The following is an 8,028-nucleotide window of genomic DNA, read 5'->3' as shown; positions in this document are numbered from 1 at the left end:
AAAAATAAAACCTGCTGTTCATTTGAAGACAGGATCTATGGTGAAGTGCAGCTGTTTGAGCTAAAACACTACAAAATAAACCAGCTAACCAACATCACAAGTTTGCACCCACATCCTAACATGTCCATTCAAGGCTTTAATTGCATTTATAACAGAGACCAGAAAATATGCCACAGGAGGGCTGGAACAAAGACCAGCTTCTGTGACTAAGAGAAAACAGATATATGTGTGCTAATTCAAAGGGCCAAGAAAACTGTGTGAGATTGGAGAGGATGGGAAAGAAGGTGGCAACACCCTCAAAATAGTATTAATATGGCCCTGCGAATAACTGATAGTCTTCTGGAGATTGTCTGAGTCCTGGGGAAAAAGAGAAGAAAAAGAAAGGAAACTGCTGAAATGAAAATCTGAAAGAACTATTTGGTGAGCAAGGTCAGTCGGTGGTTTTGGACACAGGATAATCCATTCAGCCTCAACCCTTTTGGATCTGAATCAAGAGAAACAATCTAAAGAAAGAGTTGGAGTCACACAGTTGCTGCTGCTGTTTAAATGACTCATTAGTTAAAACTCCAAGCCAGCAGAAGAAAGTGCCAGGTTTTATTGATTCTCCCACTTTCAGAGACTGAAACCAGTATCGCTTGTTCCCCAAGAGAGATCTGTTCTGAGTCTCCTGCCCGGACGAAGGGGCTACGACAGGCAGCACTGAACGCTCCATGCTCTTAAGATAATTTACAAGTGAGTATTTAAGTGAGAAAACAAAAGTCAAAGTTTCCTTTCTTAACTCCATGGAGAAGAGACATCCTAAGGAAAACAAAGAAATAGAACTTCACTCATCTACAAGTCTAATTTACTGAAAATCTCCACAATTTTACAGAATATCATAGGTGGAACTTCATTCATATAAAGGCTGAACTGTATTACAAGCAAAGCTGTTTCTCTTATGTTGTTCTTTATAGATTATGCTATAGGCCTAGACAGATTAGACAGAGGCCTTGGTTAATCAGTGGATTAATTTGGATTCAGCAGTTATGTTGGAACAGAGCTGTTTTGTGTTTCATAACCTATTGCAGTATTCATTTGGACTGTGAAGGCTGTAGCAGAAGTTGGTTACACCTACAAATATTTCTCAACCATAAGAAGAAGATGAGCTTAAACTGTTCCCTTGATCGGCGTTTCTAGTTTTAGCCTTAAAGAAAAACATTGCAAGAAAAAGCAGTTGAATTGCAACTTTGCTAAAATCTGAGAAAAAGCTGCAGTTTGCTCCTGTGTCTGGATTAGTGGAAGTGATTCACACCCCAGAGGCAGACATACAGCTCTCCCTCCATGAGCTCATTGCAGTCGGGTGTGCAGGACGGGAGCAGAGGTCTGGGAAAGCTGTGCTTCTCATCGGCTCCAGCACACACTGAGAGCAGCGTGCTGCATTGCTCGGCTACACACCAGGGTCTGGCTATTGCTTTCCACGTGGATTTGTCTCTCAGAAAGACCAAATTGGCAACGTGGCTTTCTTACGCCAGCAATGCTAAAATTCATTTATCATGCTGATTTCAGTTAGGGTGTTGGTCACTCTGCTAGGAGAGTTGCCAACCCTCAGTCATTCTTCCTGTAGGAGTTTCCCAAAGGCTTACTTTTAGACTGCGCATGTGTGGGTGCAGTGCTTATTTTTGTTCTTCTAAGCATGTTTTAAATTCCTCCCAAGTTCAGCATGAAGATACGTGATGAAAAGCAGGTGATCAGGAGGCTGTTTAAATGGCCCTAGCCTAGCCATGCAGCAAGGCCGTGCTACTTGTAGTCTTCTGCAAATAAAGGAGATGGATCAGAAAATAACGCTAAACTGTGCTTTTGCAACAGTATGAGAAACACATTAGTTCCACTCATACAAAACCTGTCAACCTTCAGGAACAGACTGCCTGGCATTGGGAGTTTTTCAACGGGTTTAAGGAAGGAAACAGTACGAAGGCTCAGTGTTGACAACACAGATTAGTACTGGACAACCAAGGCGGCCCAGGGCCACTTCCAGTACAAAATACCAGTGAGTCACTTCTTGAATATTCTTGATTTAATCTTGTGTGTGGCAATACAGTCACCCTGCGGTGTTTCAGTCATCACTCTGCGTTGTCCTGGGCACCACACTCTGAAAAGCCTGGGATGGTTTTGTTTCACGGCCTTTGCTTTATGGAGGCTGGGGTGGCTGGGAGGGTCACAGGTGGGACTTTTATATCCACACATGTGGAAGGACTCTACTGAAAACACAGGAGCACACTGAGGACTGAATGAATGCACCAAACCAGAAGTTAGGTGTAGTACTTTGTTGCATCAACACAAGTTATGGAGCTCCTTCCTTTTAATCCATTTAATGCTGCTGCAGCTTTTTGACTTAGGAAGAAAGGATGCAGCAAGATGTTTCTGCTGAAGATGTTAACTTTTTATAAAGTCCCTGATGCCAAGTTACGGAAACAAGTGGAATTCACATTAAAATGGGAGCCTTTGGTTCAGCAGTCTGCCTAAAGACAAGCTTTCCGACATGGGTAAAATGTGTGTCTAATATGTCAGCTAGATATTTTGACAGCTTGGTGTTTGTGTGTTGCTTGTGTTTTAACCATCTGGTAAGCACATTAATTCCTCCAGAGAAGAGAGAGACAGCAACAAGCACGGCAGAGATTTACACAGTTTACATTACGGCTTTACACCCGACCGTGAGGTCGCAGCACTGAGTCCCTGGAGCAGAGTTTGGCAGCAAACACTACCATGTCAGAGGAGACCAGACACAACCCTTGCAGTCACAGGGAACACATTTCTTCCTCTTTTGGCAGCTGACACGCATTTCTGAGAAGTACAAATACAAGGAAAATAACCCTGAGCAGACCATCTGTGGGAGGTGCCATCAGGGCTCGTGGAAGTGCTACCACAGCACACCACGATGTGCCAGTCTGGTTCAATCACTGTTTCCACAATATAGTAGAAGCAAGTCATAGGAAATTTTGTGAGAGGAGTAACAGTGTAGAGAGGACACCAAAACCAACTCTAACGTGGGTTAGGGGAAACCAACAAAAATAAAAGCTGGCAGGCTGTATCCAGTAGGGTGGAAGATCTGCTTTCAGAAAACAGGCAGGAAAGGTGTGAGGGAACATAGCTTCCTTTCATAATTGTTGGTTCCTCTACCTTGGCACAAAAAGAAAGCATGCAGATTTTATACTCTGACTGACTCCAGGTCACTGGAACAAAACACTTCCTTTAATTTGAAATACAACTGCTAAACAAAATTCTGCTACTCCTACAAGAGGTGTTGCTAAGTAAGTTTTCCCCTTGTCAGCTCTGAGATGCTCACAGAGGAATGCATCAATCAGCATGGCTGGGGACAACACAGTCTCAACCTCTTTTTTGGCAATGAATATTTCTGTCCTCCCCTGTTAACCTCATTTAAGGTTTTGCATGAGGCAGAAGGGTTAGTCCCCAAACTAATTCCTTCCCCTTCTCACCGTTCCTCTTCCATACAGGTAAGACATTGTTGCAGCCTTGAGTTGTTTATCAGGTCAAACAGGTTCAGCTATAAAGGAACGTGCATCTAAAATCCTTCACTGTGGTTTGTCATCACTTCCAGTTAAGGCAACATTTGGGTTTGGCAGTGTCACTTTAAGTCATCAGAAATTTCACCCCATTTCAGCAAAAGCAGCTGAGTTTTTTGATAAGGTTCACCAAGATGACTAAACTGTTGATATTCAGGTTTCCATATTGCCATTAAGTGACATGAAAATATTCTGAAGCTTTGGTAGGCAGCAAGCTACAGTTTAGGAAAATTATAAAATCGCTCTAGCATAGGAGTTTTGGATGAGTGAAAAGCAAAATACTATTAGGAGAGTAGGTAAAAGGGCCATCAGAGTCTGTCCAAAGTGACTGCGCAAGCCTTGGTATTCACAAAACTTTACACTTAAAGAGAGTTATCTTCACTGTTGTTTTTATGTGACTGTGTGGAGGGGATGGAAAGACAACCCCGAGTGACATGTCTCATGACCACTTCTGCGAAGGTGACGACAAGTAAGAATTTGGCATCCAAAACTCTTCTAACTTTACAGCATATCTCAAGACAAGAGCAGGCCAAGGCACTTCTTATTTATGTCAAAGTTGCTTCTCAGGAAATAACAAAAAGCAGAGGTTGCAAGAAGCTGGTTTAAAGAACTTCAGATTTTCTGTATCTTTCACTTACAAATAATAAGCTCACAGAGAAGTCCTTGGTTTTCCATGTGAATCAGAGACTATGAACTTTTTAAATGAAATTTTTGTTCATAGTGGATATGGCACAGTGAAAAATGGGTAGGCATGCTCCGCTGCCATCAGTTCACAGCTCTAACATAAACACTATCCTATTTACTTCCATCCACAGTCCTAAATAATACAAACAATCCAACTTACTAAATTGTAATCCAACTTACTGAATTTCTATACAGTTAAATTCACAGCCATGGAGTTTGATACTGCACTCGAAACCAAATTATTTCCTTCAGGAAAAAGCAGAGTATGAAATTTCATCATACATGTTTGTCCCTGCAAAAGCACTACTATAATTAAGGAAGGATCTTGTGGTTAAAAGACATGTGACTAAAAGGCAGCAGCGTTAGGGGCTGTTTACAGCTGCACTACAGCTTACATAAGCTCTGGTTTGAGTCTGCAGAATGAGAATAGTTTAGTCATAACATAAAGTAGGAAAGATAATGTGTATTAAAATCCATCTGCAGAAATAATTCATAACTGTGCATTATACAATATGCAAACATAGTCAGAGCAAGAAGCCATATTTTATTTTATTGAAAATGCATTTTACACATTTTAATGAATACTAAAAGCCTCAAGAAGTTCAAGGCACTGCACAGACACTTGATCTGAAAACTTTCTTCTAATATTGAGAGTATTTGATTTAGAAGGTGTTTTGTTATGGTGTAAGCTAGAGAAGTTTATAGTGCCAGTGATAGTAATTAATACATTCAGATTGTGGAAACCTCATGTTTCAATATATGCTCAATAATCAGAAGGCCAATATAATCTCTGAACATGTTCCAACTGCCCTTACAGTAATTCTTTAATTTTTAGGAGAACAAAATTAAAATTCAAGATTTGGTTGTAAATCCAAGCATATCTGGTGGACAAAAAGCAAGTATAGATTAACATCAATTCAAGAAAAAGAAAAAAAAAAAAGGCAAATTCTTTCCTGTATAATATATTTGGCTTGTAGGGCTCTCTGAACAGCTTTAGCCAAAGGAATTCCATATTACTCACATGCATATCAACTGTAGTGAACCAAGACCGACTGGACATCAGAGGAAAATATTTCACAGTGAGACAGTCAACCATTGGAATAATCTCCCCAGGCAAGTGGTTGACTGGGCCACGTTGGACACCTTTAAGATTTGGCTGGACAGGGTGCTGGGCCATCTTGTCTAGAGTGTGCTCTTCCTAGAAAGGTTGGACTAGATGATCCTTGAGGTCCCTTCCAACCTGGGATTCTGTGATTCTGTGAAGACTTGCAAATTAGAATTTTATTAGCCATAACAAAGTTAAGAAAGTAATCTTTCAGTGTAATACTTCAGCAATGTGGACAGGGAGCCAGGACTCCAACAATAGTGTGGCCAGTAAAAAAAAAATCCCTCATTCTAACCCTCGAAAAACAAGTGGACAAAAAGCAGTAAACCAGATCTTATCTCTCTGGGCTAAAAAAAGCTAGAGTGTAATAACATGGAAGATTTGGAAGAACATCCAATTTTTTTGAAACTCTGGGTAGGACTCAGTTCTCTATGGCATTCAGTTCCAGCAGAGTAGAATCAACTTGTCTCTCTAAAATAGATACCTATTACCCGGGCAGCTGGGTGGCTCTTTAAGATCCATTGATGACTCTGTCAATATCTTGATTAACTATAATGGGACGTAAGTCACTAAAGTATCTAGGTGCCTAAATGTAGGTGCTCTGATATTGTGGATTCCATCCACTACAGGGTGACCTGAACGGTTCATAGCAAGTCTTCTCATTCAGCACCTCTCATACAAGGGCACCCAAGGACATAGATGGTGTGTCAAACTCCAGTTAAGCCTGAAAGATGTTCAGAGTCTAATCAAGGGCAAAAATAAATATCGCTACTCTTTATATCTGTTTAGCCACAAAATACAGTTTTGCCTTTCTAACATCTTTTGAGATATAGTATTGCAATTACAGAGAAAAACTGAAAGAAAATCTGAAAAGTACAACTAGATATCAAAAAGATTGTAACTTGTTTTGAGGTCATAAAGACACCCTGTGTCATACTGAGTTTCTAACAAAAACCCAATTCCTATAGCTTAGAACTATAGTTCTGAGAAAAAATTGAAGTCTAAATAGTTTATGAATTACAGTGAAAAACTGCTGTTCATGTTACTAAACAGTAAAAGAAATAATACTAAAAAAAGATGCTGGTTTTTTATTTTGGTAAATCTATTTCTTATTATACCATTTTTTCTCTGACAGTTTGATTATCAGTTTTTCTCTGATAATACTGGCTTGATTCCTGGGTCAAGTAACTTCACTGACTCCCGTTTCTTGACTCCATCTATGACATAGGTACAAGTTCTTTTGGCTTCTTCACTTTTCTTAGCTGTAGGTTAAAGTTGAGTTCACACAGGTTTTATCCAATAGAATTCTGTCAAATTATTTTCCAAGAGCGTATCTACAACAGAAGGTTTCTAATATTACAGAATCTCCCAGTCTCTCAAGTTGTAGACATTCACCCATCTTGCACTGCTTCTGGGACAGTTAGGCAGACGTTACCAACACACTATTCCATTTGTAGATGCAGCTGCATCTCCAGTTCTGTCCTAGGAATTTATAACGCTTAATCATTTTCTGCTACTGAGTGATCCATAGGGGATGCAGTTTCTAAGAAGACGGTCCAATCTGTTTGATGTCATCATCCCTCAGGGAATTGCATTTACAACTGAGCTGAATGTTAATGTACAGCATTCCATATTCTAAAAATGTCAAAAGGTCTACAGAATAATCTCTGTAGCTATTCCTTTGATGCAATGTCAAGGATAAATATTAATAGGTCTGCTATAAATATAAGCATTTGCCCTACAAAAAACACTTCAAAGAGTATAAAATCCATCCCAGCATCTTACATACACCAAATGATGCACAATAATGACTCCCTGCATAATGACAGTATTAAATTGCAACTAAAATTCGTGTCAGTGAAAATTCATTTAGTATTTTTCACTTACAGGCATCAGAGGAAAATGAGTTAAGAGAGTCCTGATACAGGCTGTGACAGAAACATTTGTCTTCCAATGCTTTTAAATAAGAAAAAAGAAAATAAGAATTGATTGATAAAAATTTGACTGGGTAAGAGTTTAGTCATTTAGTAGTATGAAGCAACTGCTACTCACAGATCTAGTCCGTATAATGCACCACACTGGGAGAAAAGGTATTCTATCCAGCCTAAGGATTAAATCAATGGTCACAAAACTGATGCTCCATTCAAGTTCTGACTGAGGCTTTTGACAACTGGTTTCTGATTCTAAAAGATGTAGGATAAGGTCTTTTATTAAGAGGTGAAATAATTTAAGATTCATTTAGTGACCAATGTTCTCTGTTTCCAATACCATGAGAACAACAGTATGTGAGCTAATTTTAACATGTGGAAAGAACATTTAATTTTATCAGAAGGAAACAATGAAGAATCTAATTTATTCTCCACATGTGTGCATAACCCCCATTGATATTAATAAGAGTTAAGCAACCTATGGAGAGGAAAATAGGCCCCCAGATGTAGCAAAATGTTTTAAGAAAATTATCTGCAGCTTTCTAATGACCACAGAAATTATTTCTTTTTCTATACCAGTGGAGGGAGAAAAAGGGCTTCATGACCAGCCAGTCATGAAATGTTTCTGGCTTTCCCAAGGCTATATGTATGTGAGCAGTCATACACACACACTCTCACAGATGTGTATATGGGTGGTGTCTCACAGACTCACACAAGTACATCCCCCTCAGTCGTTGTCTCTTTCCAACCA

Source organism: Phalacrocorax carbo, chromosome 2, assembly GCF_963921805.1.
Source record: "Phalacrocorax carbo chromosome 2, bPhaCar2.1, whole genome shotgun sequence".
Lineage (NCBI taxonomy): Eukaryota > Metazoa > Chordata > Aves > Suliformes > Phalacrocoracidae > Phalacrocorax > Phalacrocorax carbo.
The sequence above is the reverse complement of the archived record's forward strand: the minus strand, read 5'-3'. Positions refer to the sequence as shown.